At 42.2% G+C, this 25,017-nt stretch overlaps 1 pseudogene; it reads right to left on the bottom strand.

Annotated features, from left to right (window-relative positions):
• Positions 1 to 21,818: 21,818 nt before the first annotated feature.
• LOC124979297 (ETS translocation variant 3-like) lies at positions 21,819 to 23,306 on the bottom strand (annotated as a pseudogene).
• Positions 23,307 to 25,017: the final 1,711 nt, after the last annotated feature.

Raw genomic sequence — 25,017 nt, 5'->3', positions numbered from 1 at the left:
AGTGAGGCCAGAGGCTGCAGGCCCTGGTCAGGAGGTCCTGGTCTACAGAAATCTCCCTTCAGTGTCCTCCAGAAGCACCATGTGAGATGGAGACTGGGCCCTGTGGCATTGTGGTTGGCCAGACTCTCGTGCAAAAACTTTTACTAGAGGACTGAGAGTTATGGAAGCCAGGAGTCAGCACAGAGCCTTATCAGTGCTTCTTCACTTTCTTCTTCAAGCCCAAGCAACATCTTCACTTCTTAGGCCAAAACATTTGTGCCACTTTCCATTTTTTACCTTTTCCTCATAACAAGTTAAAAATTGTTCACATGAACAAGTTTATGATGTTTCTTAAGAACAATGCTCATCATTTGAGAAAGTGGAGTGCAACTCTTCAAAACAAGATTGTTTGCAGAAGGAATGAGACAGCCTTTAGCAACATGCCTAAGAACCTTCAGTATCCAGAGGGGGTGGTAGGAGAATCTTGTTCTTTGGCTCTCACAGTCCTCACACTGAGATCCGAGAGAGTCCTGATGTTTTTCTTGTCCTCTTGAGCCTCTTGAGTGAGTCTCTTCTGCTGAAGGAAGTTAGTTAGCTCATATGATTGATTTGCTTTTGAAGATACAGGAAAAGGAAACTGATAGAACTTTCTCTCTGCACCCTCCCAGAGAATGAACGTGGTTAGTTAGAGAATTGGCCTCCCAAAGATATCCACATCCCTAATCCCCAGCACCTGGAATATGGACTTAACAATTAAGATTGTTAATCAGCTGATTTCAAAATAAAGAGCTTATGCTGGTGGCCACTTTACCCACAAGGATGCTTTCCATGTGGAAGAGGGAGGCAGAGAGTTGACATCAAAGGGAGGGAATGTGGCAGAGACCTCACTGGCAGGTGAATTCAGAACATTATTTATTAATCAATCAACATAAACAATGTATATCACAGTTTCCTTTCCTCTTTTTTTTTTTTTTTTTTTTTCTCTTATTTGTTACCGGGGATTGAACGCAGGGGCATTTTATCACTGTGCCACATCCCCAGTCCTTTTAAAACATTTTTAAAAAATTTTAGAGACAGAGTCTTGCTGAATTGCTAAGTTGCTGAGGCTGGCTTTGAACTTTCAGTACTCCTCCTACAGCCTCCCAAGCCGCTAGAATTATAGGCGTGAGCCACTGTGCCTGGTTCTTGCTTGGCATTTTGAATTTTGATGTTTTAATCAGGCTAGCAGTACATACTCCCTGGTGATGCCAGGCAAGAGCTGTAGCTGCAGCTCCCACATGGCCATGCAGCCAGGAGAATAAACAGCCAAGCACAGTGTCCTGTGCAGCTGTGGATGTCTGCAAGTTTAGGTGTAGTAAATGCATTTTCAACTTACAATGTTTCCAACATAGGACGAGCTCATCAGGTTGTAACCCCATTGTAAGCACAAAAGCATACTGTCCAAGTCATAGCAGGAAGTGTCTTCAGTTAATACATAACTTAGAGGTTTCCCTGGGAACTCTTGGTCTGTAAGTTCCAAACATTTCGGTGTAATCCAAAGAGCCTGGTTTTTGGAATCAAACTATTTTGGCCACTGTGAAACCTTGGTAATCTGTTCACTTGATTTTTTTTGAGACTCACTTTCTTTCACTGTAAACAATACAGACCCACCTGTTAGTCTTGTAAAGGTTTAGTGAGCTAACAGTGAACACAGAAGCAATGGTAGGGACTTAACGGATATTTACTTTGAAATAGAACTAAACTTTAAGCAACTCTTTTTTAGTAAGATAAAAATAGAAACCCAAAATATATAATATAAGCATTCATAGAAGATACTTTATAAGGTGATTCTACTTGTATTTCACCAAGTATTAAGAGATTCACTCATCGGTGAAGTACACATTTTAAAAATAAGTTTCATAAAGTCAAAGTAATTGAACATAATTAGATATGACTGAATTAAAGGTGACTAAGGTTTTAATTTATGAACTACTTGTGAGAGAAGAAAATGATTCCAAGATTGCATCAAATTTGAAATGACAATGGTTGGGAGTCTATGAATGAAAGGGAAGCTTATCAAGAGGCACAAGAAATTGGACTGGAAATGGGTTCTCCCTTTACTTGGTTTTCTCATTGTTTTGCTTCCACATGCTTCCTTTTACTCTGAGGTTCTCACGCAAAAACAAAACATAGGCTCTGCAACAACTGAAGAAAGTTTTGAATTCTCAGTAAGGAAACTGACTTTAACCAATGCACTTCCTGTGTGTGTCACACCCATTAAATACCAAAACAATGATCTTGGAGAGACATGGCTCAGAGGATTGTTAGGAGCAGTGAAAAACTATTCTGTATGATAGTAGAATAGTGAATCTGTGTCATTATACATTTGACAAAATTCATAGGCTACACCACCAGAATGAACCCTAGTGTGAACTATGGACCTTGAATAACAAGGTGTCAGTGCAGATTCATCAATTATAAGAAATATATCCCTCTGTTGAAGGGTGTCAATATGGGGGAGCTTCTCTATACTTTCAACTCAATTTTGCAGTGAACCCCAAATGTTCTAAGTAACTTATTACTTTTAAAATAAAAATAAAGTGAGAAACAGCTTTCTTCTTAATATTGATGGTGTTGTCCTAACTTAAAGCACACCCACCCCTTTATTTACATGGAACAACACAAAGGCTGTAAAAATGTTTTCATCCATAAGAACTGTACTGTAGTCCCTTCCAATTTAAAAGCCAGCACCTGCCAGTGAGGCCCCTGCCCACATTCGCTCCCTTTGATGCCAACTCTCTGCCTCCCTCTTCCACATGGAAAGCATCCTTGTGGGTAAAGTGGCCACCAGCATAAGCCTTTTATTTTGAAATCAGCTGATTAACAATCTTAATTGTTAAGTCCATATTCACAGGTGCTGGGGATTAGGGATGTGGATATCTTTGGGAGGCCAATTCTCTAACTAACCACGTTCATTCTCTGGGAGGGTGCAGAGAGAAAGTTCTATCAGTTTCCTTTTCCTGTATCTTCAAAAGCAAGTCAATCATATGAGCTAACTAACTTCCTTCAGCAGAAGAGACTCACTCAAGAGGACAAGAAAAACATCAGGACTCTCTCGGATCTCAGTGTGAGGACTGTGAGAGCCAAAGAACAAGATTCTCCTACCACCCCCTCTGGATACTGAAGGTTCTTAGGCATGTTGCTAAAGGCTGTCTCATTCCTTCTGCAAACAATCTTGTTTTGAAGAGTTGCACTCCACTTTCTCAAATGATGAGCATTGTTCTTAAGAAACATCATAAACTTGTTCATGTGAACAATTTTTAACTTGTTATGAGGAAAAGGTAAAAAATGGAAAGTGGCACAAATGTTTTGGCCTAAGAAGTGAAGATGTTGCTTGGGCTTGAAGAAGAAAGTGAAGAAGCACTGATAAGGCTCTGTGCTGACTCCTGGCTTCCATAACTCTCAGTCCTCTAGTAAAAGTTTTTGCACGAGAGTCTGGCCAACCACAATGCCACAGGGCCCAGTCTCCATCTCACATGGTGCTTCTGGAGGACACTGAAGGGAGATTTCTGTAGACCAGGACCTCCTGACCAGGGCCTGCAGCCTCTGGCCTCACTGTGCACACTGGAGGAGGAAAATGGTCCTGGCAGATGAGTGTCCTGATACTGATACCATCCTTCTCTCCCTGTGGGAAACCACCTGACCCTAGAAAGGCCATATGTCCCTTTAACCTACTTCCTGCCTTCTCATTGGATCACTTCCTATTTAGCCATTTAAACAGAAAAAATAAGATAAAATAAACATTGCATTAACCAACAGTGGTGTGGGTGTGTGGGTGTGTGTGCTATGTGATCAGCTGTGGCTCTGAGCATGTCCAACTCTTTTCTTGGACAGAACCAACCCAAGGATTTTTACCTTTAGACTTGAGTTAATATTCAGAAAGAAATCATGTCTTCCCTCACTCCCCCTCACATGCCAAACAAACGTGGAAACACCTGGAAGGGTAACGTGTTTCCAAGGCACTTCCCTTCTCACAAAGTTCTAGAAAGTTTGAGAGAAGGAAGAGGGTGCAGGAGAGTAGGAGTGGGGAAGGAAACAGATGTATTGTCCAGCTTATGACCTGGAAGCTGGTGGCTGCTGAGGACATTTGCAGAGCAACTGGGGAGACCTGGACACTTTGGGAATCAGAGGGGATGATGAGCAAGGACAGATCAGGAGGACAGTGTGGTCAGAAGATTCTTCTGGAAGGTGAATTTAGTCACAGGTCTCCATGGCCAGGATTGAGGAGGAGAAGAGAAACCAAGGCAGTTTCTTCTTAACAGTTTCTTCTCCAAACCCAAATCCCATCACCCACTCTTTTTTAGGTTTGCCCCAGCCAAATCTTAACTGGAATCCTGTCCTCTCTGCTGAATCCAATGGAATCAAACTGACTTCATTCCAGGTGGAATGCAAGCTGGGCTGAGGAATGAGTCCTGTGGTCCCAGAACGGCCATGGGCACCACTTCCTGCAGAGGGGTGGTGGTGTTCCTGCTGCCACCCCAGGAAAAGTTGGGGTCCCTGCAAGGTCACAAGTCCCAGGCAGGACAGGGACCCTATGGAGCTCTTTACACAGAATCTTTGCTCAATTTATCTTAACACTAGATTATTGAATTGATTTAACTCCTTGAAAAAGGGAAAATCTCTTCTATGTACCTGGAGGGGACCAGGGAGGCTGTCCTATTGGGTCCAGTGAGACTGTTGGCTTGGTGTTGCCTGCACTGTGTAGAATCTTGCCCCAGGTGTCACCAGGGCCATAGGATGGAAGTGAAATCTTCTAAGGGCAGAACAAACCCTAACATACATTTCTTAAGTAACAACATGCTTACATTATTTTTTCCAGAATCCACTTAAAGACAATTTAAAACCAGCTTTTCAAAATGGGCATATGCAGAAAAGCCAGCTCCTGCAGTCTACAACTTTTTTGACATTTAAAGTTTATCCTCCCTGCCACCCCACAGAACTTGATAACTACCTGGAAAAGAAACATACAACCTGTGAAGAGCCATGAGGACTATCTACACCTGTGCCAAAGCACCCTAAAACTTCCCCTTCTTGCCATCCAATCAACAAATACCTTCTCCATTTCTATAAATTCCACTGATCTCAATTGATCCCAGAGGCAGATCTGAGCTTACTGCTCTGACTTCTTGCTGATTGACTTCCCAATAAAGCTTGCTCTTTTTGCCAAAACTAATGCCATAGTATTGACCTCTGTGTCCCTAGGTAGTGAACCTTTGCCAATAACATTAGGAGCACCCTCTAATGTCCCAGGGATAAAATTGCCTTTTTGCTCCCAAGATTTCAATGGTTGGGTGTGTTGAATTTGGGAGAAAGAAGATTAAATGCTCAGGAGATTGTCCCAGCTCCCTGACCTTCCCCAAAGCTCCAGCTTCTCCCCATCCACCAGGGTCTGGTCTGGTTCTGATTTGGACAGAAACTGGGAGAATGGGAGGAGGGGAAAATGTCTTTCATGAGGTCAGTAGCTTCCAGAGCTTTCCTCTCCAGGTTAGGACTCTGAACGTATTAGCCACAATTACAATAGTAGCTTCCCTGAAACTACAAGCTGTGAGGGCCTGGGGAACAACTGGGGCAGAGTGGATTAGGATGCTTGGAAAGGTGGGTTGGGGCAGATGTCCTACTGTAGGGACCAGAACCAGCTATCAGTAACCAGAATCCAGAACTAGGCTTTATCAGGGGAGTCCAAGGCAGGAGCAGTCCACAATTCTGTTTGGGAAGTCCTGAGGCTAGGGGTTGTGTTCTGAGTCTCCACAGGTTCCTTAGGCTCTTGGATTCCTGCATGAACACTAGACACTGTGATGTGTATTCTAACTGTAGGAGCCAGAGAAGAGAACTGGACTGAATTTATGGAGAAAGGGATGGGAGGAGAAGACAGTCCCAGATAGAGTCATATTCAAGATGCCATGAGGTGGCAGCACACACAGACCTCTTTGACCAGTCCCCTTCTGTGAGTTCCCACCCAACTGCCAGTCCTGCATTGAGCTCTGAGGACCCTCATACATCCATCCTCTTTCCTGAGATCATTCACAGGCACAGCCTAAATCCTTTCCCAAACCCAATAGTACTCCCCATAGTTCAGAGGCATGAAAGGTTTCAGTGCACAGGACCAGCTGTGAACAAGCTTGCAAGGTCAGTGTGAGGACTCAGAGTCATCATTCAGAGGAGAGGCAGAGCTGTGCTACAGATGATGAAACATAAGCCCGCGGCTTGGAATGTTAGGCTGCCCTCAGTGACAGCCTTGGAACACACAGAAAGCATCATTGCTAGCCCCCACAGCCCTGCGTCCTCCAGCACACCTGAACTAGACCTCCTGCAGTTTGTCCCCCATTGGTTGATGAATGTCATTTTGTAAAGCAGTTCTTCTTCCTATTATAGGTGTGGAAATTACTTCAGGTAATGCAGCAGTTGCTGTTCTGCAGACCTCACTGAGAGTAAAAAGGGTCTAGAATAGTTCCTTTCTCCTAAAACTGGTTGGATCCCAAATCTGCTGCCTCAGAATCTGCAGTGCAACCACATCTCCCAGGTGACTGATATGCACTCCTGAGAAGTGCTGGCCAGGTGCTGCCTTGCTGGCTCCATCCTGTTAACCTGGTGTATTCCTGTGTGAAAGAAATATCTAAGTTGACAATCAAAATGGAGTCACTGTGTCAGCCCTAACAACAAAAAAAGTAAACCCAGCAGGGAGATTACAAGGGAAGCATTCTTCTGCATGTTTGCCTGGTAGTAACTACCACAAAAGACTCTGCCAGAACCTAGGACATGAAAGAGGCCACCACAACCTCATACGAAGAGTACTTCTGCCAGGACATGTGCTCAGCAACCATCTGTCCAACCGCAGACTGATGCCATTCTTGTTATTAATCATTTGTGATCAAGGACTATTATTTCAAAGTGTTTGCTGTAATCCTCAGTTTTGTATTTAAAGACCTCCTTCCCTCCACCTCTTTGAATCTGCCCATAGTTCACATGGCTCATAAGTTCCTATTGCTGTGCCTTGCTTGTCAGGGGCGGGCTCTGAGGGCCCCAGAGCCGCACCATGGCCTGATCTCTAGGATGGCGCCTGGCAGCTTGCCAGACATAGCTGCACTCATAAACAAGTCTTAGGAAGTAACTGTGGTTGGCTGTTGTACATGAGGCGATCCTGGTATCTGCCTGGAGACTGTTCCTTGATAGGCTGACTTTCCTGGTAGTCTACTCTCTGATAGGCTTATGTTCTCGATATAAGTCTGAGACTTGCGGAATAAACTTCCTTTTGGTTCCTGTGATCAAGAAGAGCGTATGCGTAGTGATTGTCCCCGCGGGCGGTGGGTGATCATACTTGCTGTTCCCAAATACATATCCTTATTCTTTGGGGACTCTTTCTCTGATTTAAAATATATATATATATATTTTTTGCTGTAGATAGACATATACCTTTATTTATATTTTTATGTGGTGCTGAAGATTGAACCCATTGCCTCACACATGCTAGGCAATTTCTCTACCACTGAGTCACAACCCATGCCCTCTGATTTTTTTTTAAAAAGATTGATACCATTTTGAATAAAACTCTTCAACGTTCTGTACAAATTTAGGTGGAAGCTTAAACAACTTCCCAGCAACATCAGAGGCCCAGACAGAAGGGCACCGTCTGGGGACCCACCTCATGGGTCCTTTCAGGGCCGCCTCACCATCATGGATTGGCTGCAGGCACCGTTCCAATGACACCGTCACAATGTGAACATAATTCGAGAGGTTTTAATTTTTTTTTTACTTCCAGATCCTCAATCTAAGCAGAGTGACCAGAGAGAGGTAAACGGTCCTCCCTCCAGGTCTCATGTAGTAACAGCACCCACATGCACACAGGAAAGGACTTCCCTATTTTAGGGTCTTTCAGGTGGGGTTACTCTCTGTTGCATACTCCAGTCAGCTCTCGTGCAAAGAAAGCGGAGCAGTTTAGCATGAAGATGGGATTAAAAGAGGGCTCTGCAGAGGGACTTCTTATCTATCTTGGTCACACTAGGCAGAAATCAACTACTAACTTTCCATTACTCCTAAGACAATTGATCCTAAGAAGACTAGGCGGTTGGCCAAGGTCAATCACTTGGACCCAGGAGATAACAAAACCCACCAGGAAAGCCCATCCTACATATGGTAGTATTCATGTTAGGGTAACTAGGATCAAAATGCCAATGAACACATGGAAGAAATTTAGAACCTGGCTCTTGCTAGCCTCCCAGCCCAGCGAGTGTCCTTCTCACCAATCCATGTCTTAATCCTTTGGGAGTAGATGCATCCTCTGAAAATGCTCAGGGATTATGGCTAGTGGGTAGTCTCAAGGTAAGTAGCACCTAGTAGCCCCATTTCAGCATTCTCACTGAGTTTGGGGTTCCTTCTTCTGGAACAATGCTTCTCAAATTTTAATGTGTAATGTGCCTGTGAATTATATGGCAATCTTGTAAAATTCTGATTCACAAGTTCTGGTTTGGGTCATGAGATTCTGAAATTTAACATATCTCCCAGAGACGCAGCTGCTTTGGGTCCACAGGCCACATTTAGAGTACTGAGGATCTACAAAGTGCCAAGGAAGCTAGGGCTTTCAAATGCATTAACTATACAGTCTGAGCCTGAGTGCAGGCCTCAGCCAAACCTGGAAATGTTAACACTCCCAGGACAACACACTGACTCCCAACTGAATGACAGTGATTTTAGCCAGCTCAAGCTTGATTTAATCCCCCTTCATTTAAGGTCTTTAATACACATTGCCATGCTTGTTCCCCAGGCTCTGCTAGTGCACAATGGTGAGGTGTGCAATTTTTTAAGGTATACTACCTCCTTGTTAAATGGTCTTTGCTTCTGCATCTGGGCTATTCTGGGATCTAACTTTCTTTGTATGTTTTGGGGATTGAAACTGGAACTTTGAGCATGCTATGCATGCACTCTACCACTGAGCTATACTCCCAATCTCCAGGCTATAACTCATTATGATAAAAGGCTCTGAGTTCTAAGGAGGATCAATATCAGGTTATGAGATATCTGACCTAAATATAGAGGCATTCAGTCAATGGCAGTCCAGTCCTTTAGGCACAAGTGTGGCTTCCTATCTAAAGATGTTCAGGGAATTAAAGTTCTCAGAATCTGCCCAACTGCCTTATTCCATGTCTCAAGGTCCAACTGCTTCCACATCAGCGTCCTTCTCTTGGAGTTAGAGACCTGGTATGGTTTTACATTTAATTGACCTTAAATTCATCAATATTTACAACTAGGTCCTTGGCTTGGTACTCAGACATATCTGTCCTGCAACTATAGGAGATGAGGGACTCCTTCAAAACCATCACCAAGGCATTCTCCTTCCATGGATGTTCTCAGCCGGATAGTTTCACTTTTGATCTCAATTTGTTTTTCACTGCCTTTGCAGTCCAACAATCTTTATAATTTTTATTGTAACCCTAGAAACCAAATGTCACGGGCACTTGAATTCCAAAAAACTCATCCTCCATCTACAGATCATTCTGATGGTATTGGTGTGATCTGTTGCCAACACATATGTGCATAAAATGCTAACAAATGATATGAAAGGAATCCAGCAAAGTCTTTAGTTACTGCCCCTGTGGGAACAGGAAAGAAATTGGATGGGAAAGAAAAAAGTGGAATTCCTTTTTAGCTGCAATATTTTATGTCTTTTCTTTAAAAAAAAATTGAAGCAAATGTGAAAAATAATGAGCATTTATAAATCTTATAGAGAAAATATTTATTATTATATTATTGTATTTTCCACTTTTTTCAAATTTTACCAGTCTTCATTCCCTACACGGCATTATACATTATGATATTGAAGGGTTTATCTCAGGATGCAGGTTGATAGAAAACTGAGAAAGGAATTCATAAAACCATTACAAGTAAAAACACACACAGCAAAATCACTACATGGGCTGGGCATGGTGTCACCTGCCTGAAATCCCATCAGCTTGGGAAGCTAAGGCAGGAGGATCGAGAGTTCAAAGCCAGCCTCAGCGAAAGTGAGGCACTAAGCAACTCAGTGAGACCCTGTCTCTAAGTAAAATACAAAATAGGGCTGGGGATGTAGCTCAGAGGCCAATTGGCCCTGAGTTCAATCCCTAGTATCCACCCTCTGGACAAAAAAATATCACTACACGGTACAGAACACAAACTCATGAAAAGCAAAAGCTGTCTTTTTCTCCCTCTGGCACCCATTACACTTTCCCAGAGTCAAACACTTACTAGCTCTTAGGTATACTTCCAAAGATACTTATGCATTCATAAGCACAAACCTATATGAATTCTATAAGCATGAGATGCATATTATTGGGTATATTGCTTTGTTCACTATACAATACATCTTAAAGATGATCTCACATCAATACATAGGGAGATCTCCCTTTTATGGCTTCTTAGTATTGATATGCCATAAATAATCCATTACACCCTCTGGGTAGATAGTTACTATCTTGCTGTTTTCTGCTACTAGAAATCAAGTGAAATTCCATACTTCTCTATAGAAGTCATTTTGCCCATGTTTAAGTATCTATACAGAATAAATTCCTAAAAGAGAAATTACTAGGGAAAGGGATGTGTACATTAAAATTTTTGACAATTGCTGCTAGATTGTTCTTCACAGAAGCAGTACTAACTTGAACAAAATATGAAGGTGCTGTTCTCCCTGTCAAACAGTACTAATCATAATTATTTGGTCAATTGATATTTCTGCCATCATGATTGGTGTCTCCATTTGTTCAGGAACTATTCTAAATACCTTTTTACCTGTCCCATTTTTTTGCCCATTTTTCTTTTCAGGATCCTAGAATTTTTCTATTCCCTTTAAAGAAACATTTTGTTTGTTTGTTCATTTGTTTTGTTTTGGTACTGGGGATGGAACCCTGAGGCACTCTACGTCTGGGATACATCCCCAGCCCTTTTCATTTTGAGTCAGGGTCTCACTAATTTTCCCAGGCTGGCCTTGAACTTAGGATACTCCTGCCTCAGCTTTCTGAGTCACTGGGACTGCAGGCATGCACCACTGCCCCCAGCTTAGGAAGTCTGAAATAAACAAGGAATTAACTATTTATAAGACTTGCTGCTGATAGTTCACCAGTGTGTTGTTTCTTGAACTTTTTCTGGTATTTTTTTCCCTATAAGATAATTTCTTTTGAAATAGTCATTATTTCCAACCCTAGATTCTGGTGGGAGCCAGAGAATTTTCCTATGCTGAACTTCTGGAGTAAGAGATTTGTAATATATTCCAACCTAGCTGTAAATCACTTCATAATCAACTAAGTCTAAGCTTTCCTGAAAAAAATTTAAAAGTCAAGTTCTTGATATTGTAACTAGCTGCCAGAAATGAACCAATTCTAGCTTTAAGTTCACACTTCTTACAAGGAGAGGTTTACTGGGTTTCACAAAGGCTAAGGCTAAGCATGCACTCTGCCACTAAGCTACACCCCCAGCCCTGTGTTAACACTAAGTATCAGTGTTTCTAGTTGGAAGAATAATTAAATAGCTGTATTAGTGTTCCGGGCTGCAAGGAAACACCATGGCTTCACCTTCAGAAATTCATTTCCCGCAAGCACAAGACCCTGGGTTCAATCTCCAGTATCGCAAAAAAAGAAAAAAAAAAAAAGAAATTCATTTCCCATACTTCTGGTGGCTGGGAAGCCCAAGATCAAGGTGGGTTTCTCCCTGAGCTGCTTCTCTTCGTTTGCAGGTTGCTACCATCTCCTTGCGAGTTCACAGGCCCTTTTGTCTGTGCACACAGGAAGAGGGAGCAAGTTCCCTGGCATCTCTTCTTCTAAGAACACCACCCTGTCAGATCAGGGTCTTGCCCTTATGACCTCGTGTAACCCAGCTGACCTCTTTAGTGGCCCCATCTGCACACTGGGCATTAGGGCTTCTGCATGTGAAGGTGGGAGTGAGGACATTCAAACCCTCAGCCCATAACTATGGCTCACTAAGCTGTCAAAGTGAAGGGGAAGAATCAGGTCAGGAATGAGTCCACACTGAAGTGACTGTTAAACATTAAACAGCAGTAAGTGGAGCTCAGATGAGAATCTGTCATGTAACCTAAGGAGCTTACATTCTAGTTTCTTTTGGGATGTGTGTGTAGGGGTCTAACCCAGGACCCTGGGCATGCTAGGCAAGCACCTACTAAGTGACACCACCGGAAAACTCAAAGATCTTTTTTACATTGTTTAGAGGTGGTTTAACCATTCCAAACACAGTATTTCCCGTCAGTTTTTAGAGGCTATTTAGATTTTTTTGTGTTTTTTTGTTTGTTTGTTTTGGTATGATGGATTGAACCCAGAGGCCCTTAACTACTAAGTCACATCCAAGCCCATTTTATCTTTTTATTTTGAGACAGGGCCTTGCTAAGTTGGTTAGTGAAAGGGAAGTGAGATGCAGACGAGCAACATAGAAACCAGGCAAAGTGATCCACACGTGGAGTTGTATTTGTCAGTCAGGATCTGACAAAGGCCATCACTCAGAGAAAAGTGAGAGAGGCAGGGAGAACTTAACTCTAGGGTATTTGATAGGGCAGGTTTGGACTGCTTTCGTAAGGTCGCATAAGCTGCCTATGTAAAAGCTTGCAGTGGGCTGCCAGGACAGATATTTCAGTTAGATAGGTTAACAGGTGACAGGAAGGGGAAGCTATCTTTTAACTTTTGTTTTCTCTGCAAGTATCTCTCTAGGACAGAGAAAGTGAAACCTATTTTACAAAATGACAGTAAGGATTTAAAGTGGCTGCACAGATGTTAAGTCTTGGACCAAATAGTTAGGGCCTCACTAAGTTGCTGAGGCTGCCTTTGATCTTGATTCTCTTGCCTCAGCTTCCCTAGAAGATGGAATCACAGTTGTGCGCCACTGCGCCCAGCAAAAGGTTTTGTTTTACTACTTCTACTTTTAAATATATCAATTCCTTCTAAATATATAGAAGGACAAGATATTTCACAGAAGAACTTGTCCACTATGCACACAGCACTGGTAACTAAAATTGCACAGGTAGCAAAGATTATAATCTGAAGTATCTTCTTTTTTGCGGGGGGAGGTACTGGGGATTGAACTCAGGGACACTCTACCACTGAGTCACATCCCCAGCCCTGTTTTGTATTTTATTTAGAGACAGGGTCTCACTGAGTCACTTAGTGTCTCGATTTTGCTAAGGTTGGCTATGAACTTGAGTCCTCCTGCCTCAGCCTCCCAAGCTGCTGAGATTACAAGCATGCAACACTGCACCTGGCTGAGGTTTCTTCTAATATGACCATTGTGTCCTTGAAACTTTCCTTCTCACTTCCAATTTCAGTACAGTGAACATATATAGGCATACGTAATGATTAGAGATGGTTAAACAAATCCACATTCAGATGTCATTTACTGAGGACAAGCTCTCCTATGAATTTCAACACACTTGCAGTGTGCCTAGTGCAAATTGAGATGTGGTGTAAGTACGCATACACACTGGATTCAAAAATTTAGTGTGAAGAATGAAAATATCCCCTTCATCATCTTTTTATACTGATTATATGTTCAAATGATCATATTTTAGAAGTGCTGGGTTAAATTTAAAATATTATTAAGAGCCTGCTTATTTTCTACCTTTAAAAAATATGGTTACTGGAAAAATTTAAACCATGTATGTGCTTGCATTATACTTCTGTTGAGCAACACTGGTGTTCTCATTATTAAAATGAGTATGGCCAGATGTGGTGGCACAGGCCTGTAATCCCAGAGGCCGGGGAGGGTGAGGCAGGAGAACTGGGAATTCAAAGCCAGGTTCAACAATTTAGTGAGGCCCTAAGCAAATTAGGGAGACACTGTCTCTAATAAAATATTTAAAAAGTACTGGGGCTATGAGCAGTGGATAAGCAGATAAGCACCCTTGGTTTCAATCTCTGGTACAAAAAAATAATAATAATAATAATAATATCATGTGTTCAATGTTTGGCTAGAGCAGAGGTTCTCAACAGGGTGGAGGGGAAGGACATTTTGCCCTTTAAGGTACATAAGGTCTAGAGTCATTTTTAGTTGTCACAACTTCAGGGGACTGTTCATGGTACCTAATGGGTAAAGGCCAGCATATTGCTAAGCACCCTCCAAAGTATAGGACAGCACTCCACAACAAAGAATTTTCCAGCCAAATGTCAACAGTGTTGAAATTAAACCCTGATGAACGAGTGTAGTTCTCTCCCCTTAAGTAAGTACTCCAGGTTGGAAGGGTAGATCATCTGAATATGATTGATCTGATCACAGTGATGGTGGGGTGTCTTCTTATGATACTTGAGGCCCAAAGGACTGATTTCCTCTTCTGTACTGCTAGCGAGCTGGTAGGCTCAATGAAGAGTCCCGGGCGATTCTGTGCCCCCAGTAGGGATCCCAGCCTTTCTAAGCTGGTGAAGTAACACAATTGTAAAAGTTGTTTATTCCTTGTGAAGTGTAGGGAATACCAAGGTGAAGTACAAAAGCAGCATCCTTTGAAAAGCATCCTATCTTTAGAGGGTCTTAGTTTTTCTCCAATCCTATGGGTGTCTATTGACTAGTTACAACATATTACTAAGTGCTTATATAAATCTAGCAGTGAGGGTTTCCAAGATTGCCAGGGGAAAAAATAAGAAATTAACCCAATACCCCTTATCCTTGAAATATGCTAACTCTTTAAGAAACATTCCAGGCATGGAGAAAATAAGAATATATAAGCTGAGTGGTCATGAAAAAGAAACCAGTCTCTAAAACTTGCCCAAGTATGTGAAATGCATTGTTTAGTCTGAAGAGTCTCTTCAGACCTCTGAATCTCATGATGCTTTCTGGTTAAAAACAAATTACAATTGAGAAAATCATTATTCAAAGGTAAATAAAAAAATCAGAATAAAATGACATGAAAATTAATACGATGTAAATAATATTTCATCTCTGAAATATAAGCCATTTCTGTCTCTAAAAATGTTTTGGGTTGACAAAAGGGAATATGTGCTTTTGGGAGTGTGCTCCCAGCCTGGTGGTGGTGCAAATCTGTGATCCCAGTCATCCAGGAGGCTGAGGCAGGAGGATTGCAAGTTCAAAGCTGGCCTCAGCAACTTAGCCAGGCCTTAGGCAACTTAGTGACACCCTGATCCTGTCTCAAAATAAAAAATAGAAGAGGAGAAGGGAGTTCAGGAGGGAAAAGAGAGAGGGAACTGAAATTGATTTCCAAGTGTGTATGAGTTTGTTGGGAGGAAACTGACTACTATGTATAACCATAAATCTCTAATAAAAAATGAAAATAAATAATAAATCATCTGACACATGGCTCAGTGGTTAACCATCCCACAGGGTCAATCCCTAGGACTAAAAAAAGAAAAAAAAAAAAAAAAAAAGTAAGACATTCAAATTAAATTTCAGCCAGAAATATGTAGTACTTACAGAATTGAAGAATCCTTTCTCCTCCAAGACTTTGAAGGAAGATTTGGAAGGTTGTGTTATTATGTGGTAAAATAAAAAGGAAAGAATCAAACATGATGCTTCTAATCAAGGTATTGCCTTTCTGAAAATTGTTCCATGAATTCAGGGAATCCAAAATGATTATTTATCTTCTCTGTGATGTTCCAAGGTTTAAATAAAGATACAAAGAGGATATTTTTCCAGACTTTTGGATTGCTTAGGAATTTCCAAAATAGCCCCAGGAAGCTATAAGTTCAGATGGGCATATTACCTACATTAAATATGCCAACAGAGGACCCTAAACGTGGCCTTCCAGAGCTGAGCTAAGGTGGAAATGACTACCAGGGGTTTTCTTAGTTTTTTGATGACCTTGGGAAATGGCCAATTACCCGGGTCTACAGAGTTATTCTGGGTTTTCCTGCAGGAAACTTTAAGTCATCCTACTTGTGACAAAATGATGAAACATTTTGTGCCCTCAGTGACTTTTGGCAGGACAGTGACTTTTTGCTGGGTGAGCTCCAGCACCTGTCACCCAGAATCACTTAGTCCCTTCATCTGAAGGCCTGGGGAGGGTGCAGACAGGAGGCCTGAAGGCAGTCCTGCTTTCAACCAGCAGAGAAGAAACAAGCTCTGAGTTCCTCGAGGTCTGCTGATGGCACCTACAGAGGCTTCTTGCACCTTACTACAAGTGGCTTGTTGAGTCTGCACTGATGTGGTAAGTCAGCACGAGTTCTGGACTTTTCTCTCCTTGTGTCGACTTGGCTGTTTATCCTCAGATTGGCACTCAGATTTTGTTCCTGATTCCCATTTGCCTGGCATCCACGGCGCAATTAGCCTTTTTGTGATGCTCCATTTAGAAGCGTTTGTCATGGGATGGGGATATGGCTCAACAACAGAGCACTTGCCTAGCATGTGCAAGGCCCTGGGTTCCACACCCAGGTCTGCAAAATAAAAATAAAGTGCTTGTCATAAGAAGAATCACAAGACAGAACACAGGCATAGACCCTAGAAGGATGTTCAAGATGGCCTTGCAGACCAGTGAGTTTGCAATTCTCCCTCAACTGTCCATTAGGATAAATTTGACTGTGGGTCATTTATAAAACCAGATTAAAGTTCTCCTCCTATCTTCAGTTTTTGTCCTGAGGCCTTGGCTTTGATCCAGCCAGCTGGGGTCACAGATTGTCAGGTCTGGATTCAGATGGCCAACCGTGAGGTTGATAACATGAGACACAAAGCTCATAAGCATTACATTCCCACTGATGGCCGTCGGCTCTTGTAAGGTGTTCAAAGTCTAGATCCTCTGCTCAACTAGGAAAAACTGCTCTTATATGTCCACTACTACTTCATGCACCTTGGTGATAGCTTAACTTCAAGGGTGGTTTGGTCCTTTAATGACCACTTGGGGGAGCATTTGAATAAAATTGCTCATTTGAGAAGCACCTCAGAAAAGTAAAAGGTTAAGTAAGATTTTGTAAGGCCAACTGGGCAGCAGTTTGGGGTTGATATGGAGGCCCTCAAATGAAACTCTGAATCAAAAATTGCTTCACTACAAGATTCTTTTCCCAAAGATAGGAAGCAATCGCACACACTTAAGCAACAACAAATAAGGCTCATATCTTTGGTAAATCCTTCCCCCCCGCCCGCCTCCGTCCTCCAGTTGCCTCCCTGCCTCCATCTTATCCCTCTCATCTCTCCTCAGTTGACACCTCCCTTCTCTTTCACTTGTCTGGACTCTTGACCTTTAACCTACAACTCTCCTGAAACTTCAAAATATCAATTGTCTCTAAAGCTCTATCCTTCTCTTGAGCCAGGAATGAAATCAATTGGAAAATTTAAACCTTGGACTAACATTCCCTGTGCTTTAGGAAAAGTATTGTGAGAACTGTTCATACTTACATAAAGAAACCCTTGTTCTATAAATCACCACTGTGGGACATTTCAACTCTAGTGTGATACCCAGAAGAAAACCACCCTTGATTATCTGGGGATACTGCCTAGGGGGAATTACTGACTCCTTGTTTATATAAATAATCAGAAGAGGAATCTCATCAGTGGGAGTCATACAAATAGAATGTATGTGAGAAACCTTATCCTTAGCTCTGACAGAAGTCATTAATGGTGCTATCTCTTCCCTATGGAATACAAATTAGCACAAGCAGTGAGAGCAATCATTGGCACAGTAGTGATGGACAGTGGCATTAATCTAGAGTTTTTCTTGGTTAGCCATGGCAGCATCTGTGTCATTACTAGCACTTCCTGATGAACTTGAAGCAATGAAACAAGCAATGAATGCAGGCTATGTAATCAGCTCACAGGACGGGAATCTTGGTTGTGTGAGATTGATCCTCATGGCTTTTGGGATTTGTTCTTTTGGTCTGGGTTGGGCCCTAGGGACTTAGTTTCAGGGTATCTTAGAAGCACTGTTAAAGTACTCTTGATGCTGGTCCACTGGATTCTTTTTTTTAAGTACTTTTTAACATTTAACTTTAATTTCTGAAGTAAAAAAAATACTTTTTTCTTTCAAATTCCATAACAAATACAGAGTTATCAGATACCCCTGGGAAAAAATGTATACTATACATATATTTCTATATCATTACATTATATATAAAATATATATGCAAAAATTTGAAGACTATAGAAAGTGAAACATCTAAAAGGCACAGCACAGTGGAGTTAAGATTACTTACATTTTATGTACATATACACACTTTATTCTGCTTAAGTGGATAACTAGTGAAGTCATCTTTCACATGTGATTGTCTTATCCTCAAATCCCTGCATCGCAATTTTATAACTCAGAGAATGCCTAAATACTTCAAAACAAATTAACTGGTAACTTCTCTCCTGCCCCAAGAAGAGACTAAAAATTGAAAGACTGAATCAAAGTTTTCTTTCAAAACACAGAAATATATATGTTCCATTAATGTTTACAATAAAAAAGCACAAATGTAATTATGGAATAACTAAATAACGAGGGATAAACAGCCAACTGACTCTAACCACTTGGTGATGAATGATAAACTTCAACTACTTTTTAATGCTTCTGAAAGTTTCTTGGCCCATGGGTCACCAGGGTGCCTAATTCCCTATGTGAGTGAGCTGGGTTTAATGCAGTGCAGCTTGATAATTAGGGTGGAGGGACTTGGTGAATGGTTTATATTTCACCCCTACCCATTCTTCAGGTTAAAAAAGGTGAACTCAGCAAGTCAGATGCCCTTAAGAGATCTCTACTGTTTTCTATAGCTATAAAAGCAATCTGTTTATATAAATAAGTTTTTGATAAATGAAATTACAAAAGATTTAGGTTTGTAAAATTTTAAAAATTTGGCATGGCAAAACTTGTAAAAAACAGAAGAGACCAAGTAGGTCCTGTTTTTGTCTCCCTTTCTTCCACCTGCCGTTGGACAGTGATGAGATGCTCATGGAAGAGAAAGGTCTGGCTTTGTACCAGACTGGTGACAGATGCTGCTAGGAGTGAGTTGGGGAGGAGAAAAACTCTCACTCCTCTACTCCAGGAAATATCAACAATCTCCACATTCCCTAGTCCACTTCCTGAGCAAGCCCAAGTTCGGCTCTATGTAAGACCCCTCCCCTCAACCCCCAACCCCAGTGTGCAGTGCAAATCAATCAACAGTTACTGGTGGAATGGCAATCAAAAAAACAGTTAAACACCAAACAACTTCTTATAGCCAAAACACATTTTTCATGGAGTTCAACATTTTTTGAGTATGGTTTTTCAAATGTAAAAGCAGTGACTTTTTGTTCAAGTAGAAGCAACATCTAGGAATTAATTCTGACACACTACAGGTATGTGTGCATTGATCTCAGACACACAGTTCTTGGGCAGGGAGGAATTCTTTTGCTAGATAACCAGGGTTTCATCAGCTCCCTTCTCTTGTTCCTGCCCACCTTACAGTAACTTTGGACAGTGGACTTCCTTGAGAGCTACACGGAGTTCCTAACATTGCACTTTGCATCTCTGAAAAAAAAAGTTACGTTAATGTCCTAATCTCTGTAACTTTCCTGAAAACAAGGAATAATGCTTACATACATACATACAAAGCCTGAGTCATTAGGGACCACTCTCTCAGTTCCTTACCTGGGCAACGATGAGTCACTCATGGAATTTGGATCAAGTTCAGGTGCATGCCAAGAAATACCATGCCAGACTCAAGGCATCCCAGGCCATCTCAGGTCTCTCTCACCTGTTCTAACCTTTCCTGAGTCCCTGTCTCATGCACACACTTCAGCTTTTGAAAGGAAAAACATCCCACTGTTAAAAGACAACTCTCAAAGATTCCCTAGTAAAGTCTCTCAGACCAAGATGGAGTCAGAATTTTCTCCAATTCCTAGACACCACCCCTTACCCTCAATAGATGTGGCATTATTTCGTTCCCTCTGCTTGGCTGCTAGGTAGATCTGAGCCACAGTCAGTTTATGTTCATGTGCACTAAGGAGGTATGTGTACACACACAGATGGTTGGCTGCTGTTACTTTCTCTCTGCCCCTAGTTTTTTCTTTTCTTCTTATTTTGGTGCTGGAAATCAAGTCCAGAGCCCTGTGCATGCTAGGCAAGTGCAGTACTAAAGAGCCACATCCCAGCCCTAGTCTTTTGCTTCACATAAGATCAATACTTTCCCATTCCTTTGAAGTTGTCAGAATAGACTTTCCCACAAAGAGACAATTCCAGTCTGTAAACTGGAGTCTCAAGCAAGATCGTTGATCAGGAGATTGAGAACAATCTAGGCAGATGGGATGGCAAGAATGGCACCATCACAGGACAGACACCAACCTTCACTCACGCCAGGCCTTGTGGTCTCGGGCTGCCTTCTGTGTTTTTCCAACTCTTCCTTTGCTCATAACAAACATTCACTTGTTCCCCTAGCTACTTTCTGTGTTTCCAGGTACGATCTGCCCTTAGCTCCCACAATCCTGCCTACAAGCTACCCATTCCAACAACATCAAGAGGGAATGACTAAATATCAGCTAGGAATTTAAGTGTGTCTCCATTTCTGGATTATCTGAAAAGTTGTCCATGCCCTTTGCAGGTTTATGTGGACAGACCCATAACTCTTGAAGCATGTTCATGGTTAAGGCTTGACTTCAGAAAATGATGAGAGGACCAGACACAATGGAAAGACATCTTCAGTAATGTTGTCAGGCCCTCTCAGTGAACTTGCTCACAATCACACTTTAGTTTCCCAAACCCACAATGGAAAAGAACAATGAGGATCATGTTTTCATAGTTTTGTTTTTAAAGACATTGGGTTACTTCCTCCTGCCCTTTTCTTTCTTCCCTGAACAAGAGTTTGCAACTCCTCATGGCTTCTTCTTCTTCTTTTTTTTTTTTTTAATAATTTTTTTATTGTCAGGCTGGGGAGATAGCTCAGTTGGTAGAGTGCTGGCCTCACAAGCACAAGGCCCTGAGTTTGAACCCCAGTACCGAAAAAAAAAAAAAAAAAAAAAAAAAAAATTTATTGTCAATGGACACAATGCCTTTATTTATTTTTATGTGGTGCCAAGGATCAAACCCAGTGCCTCACACATGCCATGCAAGCACTCTACCACTGAGTCACAATCCCAGGCCCTCACGGCTTCTTAGTGTGTGAAGTAGGGAAAATGTTCAAGGAGCTCGCAGCAAGGTTTCCTGCCTCAACCCTGCCCCTGAGAGCTGGCCCTCTCCTGCGCCTCAGCCCCACCCTAACTGCAAGTACGCTCATGTGTCCTGAAAGCATTTTTTTAAAAAGAAGGGAGAAATGGCAAACAACGACTAGATAAAAGAGAGAGAAAAAAAGGAAAAAAGAAAGACTGACATCTGGACATCCCTCCCCACTCTTAAGACTGAAATTATCTTATTCCTCCCTTGAAATAATTATAAAGTAACATTTCAGGCAAAATACTTAGTATCAATGGTCTCTCACTACACAACCTCCCAGTCATGACACTTCCCTTTTAAGTTATCTCTCTCAGAGCAAAATAAACTCACTAATGGCTTTCATATATAATTACAATAGAAAAGAAAGAAGTCTGGAACCTGAACTACCATGGGCCCAAAAAGTAACCTGGGCCCTTTAGGAGTTCCCTTATCAGGAAGGGTAAGCCTCAAATGCAAAACAGTCTTCCCCTTTCAATTCACATACCCTTTGTGTGTCCTACTACTCACCAGCAAAAAAAAAAAAAAAAAAAAAAAAAAAAAAAAAAAAAAAAAAAAACTGTGTTCACATCTGACCCAGTTTACAACAGAAGACACCCATTCCATCCCCAACAGAAAAGTACAAGTCTTGCCCCACAACGATCACACCAGCCTAACTCGTGCCCCCTCACCCTAGATCTTGCTACATAAATGCATGCATGTGTCTGATTATAATATAAGCAGCTCCCGGCCCACTTGAGTTCTATGCATCTGCAACTGAGGCTACTGTTGCCAAGCCTCGGGTCCTGACCCATTCCAGAGGAACTTGCCCTTCTTCCTTAGCTCCTGGGCTTCAGGGTCATCATTTCAGTGCCGCTGTAATGCAAGCTTGCTGGGGATCAAGGCATCTTCTTTCTTCTAAGGTGCACTGGGCTCTTTGCCAGACCTGTCCTCACCGTCTTCAGTCACCTCTAGGGGTTCTTGACGCGCACAGCGCTAGTGGGGCCAGGGGGCCAGGTGGGGCGGCAGGGCGAGCAAAGATGGCCCCTTTCCCTTCTTCCGTGCTCCTGCTGGGCACAGTGCCCTCTTCTTAAGGGTTCTCCTCCTTCTCCCTGGCTGACTGCCTGAGGCTCTCGGGATCCTTCTCGGCTGTGGGCTCCACCTTAATTCTCCGGGGAATAGGAGCCACGGTGCAGCTACAGGTGCAGGTGCGGACTTCTTGCTGCTGCTCTCTACTCTCCCCCTGTTCTTCCGCCCTGCCAGTGGCGTGGCAGCGACTTGGTAGAAAATGGAGCGAACTCCTCAAACTGTATTTAGTATTGCAGTGGCGGAACCATGAGCCCTGGGTAACCAGGAACATTCGAGGGCTCGGGTGGTAGTTGAACACGCAACAGACTGGAGAATGAAGGTAGTGGTTCGTTTCTTCTGGGTTGAAAGAGAAGCAACTACTGCTGGGGAAGGGGTTCAGACACAGGGAGGGAAAAGATGGTGGGAGCCAGGGAGAGCGCTGGTGAAATGGGGACATAGAGGACACCTCCTGGCCAGGGACTGGAGAGACAGCGAAGGGACTGTGAGGGTCAGGGGACATCCCTGGCCTAGTGAACAGAGGATGCATTATGCCAGGCTTGCGTTTCTGGTGGCCAATCCCTCCTCCACTGACAGCATTCCAGGAGGACATGAGATCCACGCCCCAGCGCCAGTCCGCAGCTGAGACATCCTCTAACTCCTGCAGCTCCACCTTTCTAACAGTGCCATTACTTGACTCCTGGCCAGCAGCAGTTAGGGAGCTAGCAGAGAACTGCCATGGCACTCATCACCAGGTGCAGAGTGGGTGTCCAGAGGTGAGGAATGGAAGTGGAAGAGGCTGTTGCACTGCGAGGAACCACACCCCTTGATTGAATGTTGATGAATGGGTAGTTGGGCATCACCAATTTGTTGAAATTAAATGTGTAAGTAAACCTTTTCCCTTTTGTTTTATGAGGGATCCTCTTGTTGTAATAGTATCTGAGGGCCTGGCTCAGCTTGTCGTAATTCATCTGTGGTTAGCATTTCCTGAGACCCCAGAGGTGGGTCACTGTATCTGGATCCTTGATGACAAACTCCCCATACGCTCCCTGCTGCCAGGTGATGACACGGTGGAACTCTTCCTTCTGCAGTAGCTCAGGGTGAAATGCCACAGCTGGATCTGGTGGACCAGGAAGACTGTTTTGTAGGCCCAGCAAACTGATACCCTCTCTCCAGCATGATCCATCTTCAGTCCAGTCTCCTCTACAGCCACGCCAGTTCTTCCTCCTGGTCCACTGGATTCTTTCCAGAATTTTAAATTCTTCTGCACAGCCACTCTCATCAGATGATCATGATACCAAAGATCAAGATCTTGTAAGAGAGTTTGCTGTGGAGATGACCAAACAATCCTTGAGGAGTGAACCTCTGAATTCCCAGCTGCTCATGAGTTGGTTATCATCTTGCAAGCAAGAAAATGATCAAGGGAAGTGGAGAGGGACTGAGAGACTGATTATACCCATGGACAATGGCCAGACCATGTATAAAGAGAACTCTGACCCATAACCTCTGCAATGATTTGGCCCCAAATAGTTAGGACTTGGTCAAGAACTAATGACTTCCCTAGTCTCTGTCCCCACTTCCAACTCAGGGCCAACTAGAGAAAGTCAAAATGCTCTCCAGACCAATCACAGAAGACATCCTGCTTCTAGCAAGCCCACTTCTGGCTCACCCATAACCACAACCTCAGATCAGAGCATACTTCCTTTTTCCCCCCACTATAATCTTCCCCATGTCCCTGCCTGCCTTTGAGTCTCTGCCAAAGGATTGGTATCAAGAATATATAGAGAAATTATATAAAATTTTAATAGAAAAAGCAACCCAATAGAAAAATGGAAAATATAAAGATTCATTTCTTAGAAAAGGAGATACAACTCAGTTGGTAGAGCGCCTGCCTTGCAAGCACAAGGCGCTGGGTTCAATACCCAGCACCACAAAAAAAAAAAAAAAAAAAAAAGAAGAAAGAAAGAAAGAAAAGGAAATACAAATGTACAATAAACTTACAAAGATGCTCAATCCATTAATGAAGACTAAAATGTGAATTAAAACCACAAGTAGATGCCATTTACATTATTTAAGTAAAATCACCTATTGGAGATTTTGTAAGGAAACAATCATTTGTTTTTCACTGCTGGAAGTTTAAGTTGGTCGGATGTCTTTGGAAAATGAGTCAAGCATTGCCTGGTATACTCAGTTATTTATAAAATTCTACAATTCAATAATTTATTGAGAAAAATCCATACATGTGCATCAGAGGATATATATATTTGTAGATCTACCCATGAATACCCATAAATCCACGATTTTTAATCGCTTTAAATAGGAAACAACCAAAACATCTATGATCACAAGAATGGATAAATATATTGTAGCATATTCACATAGCAGAGTGTTATTCATCAGTGAGGATGGGTGAACGTCAGCTCATGGAGCCCGGCTGCCTCCAAGTAGTGTGTATGTTCATCTTCTCATGACCTTACTCAAGGATCTTCCTGATTCTTTCATTGATTATAAAATATTTCATAGTATTCCTCAACATAAATTTTCTTAATTGTACCCAACAACTCAGAAGACTTAAGCAGAGGATCACAAGTTTGAGGCCAACCTCAGCAACTTATTGACACCTTGCCTCAAAATAAAAAAAATTAAAAGGGCTGGGGATGTAGCTCACAGCAAAGTATCCCTGGGTTCAATTCCCAGTAAACACCCCCCCACACACAAATTTCTTAATTTTAGCTGTTTTAATTTTAAGTATATTATGCACACAGAAAGAACAAAGAGCAAAGGTATAACTTAATAAGTATATAGTGAAACCTATCTGAATACACCAGGTGAAATTTAAAAATAGAACTTTGCAAGTTCTATTTTAACAGTCCTTTTTTAAAAAATATATATAGTAA

Source organism: Sciurus carolinensis, chromosome 3 (assembly GCF_902686445.1).
Source record: "Sciurus carolinensis chromosome 3, mSciCar1.2, whole genome shotgun sequence".
Classification (NCBI taxonomy): domain Eukaryota; kingdom Metazoa; phylum Chordata; class Mammalia; order Rodentia; family Sciuridae; genus Sciurus; species Sciurus carolinensis.
Note: the sequence above shows the minus strand (reverse complement) of the source record. Positions and strands in the feature narration are given on the sequence as shown.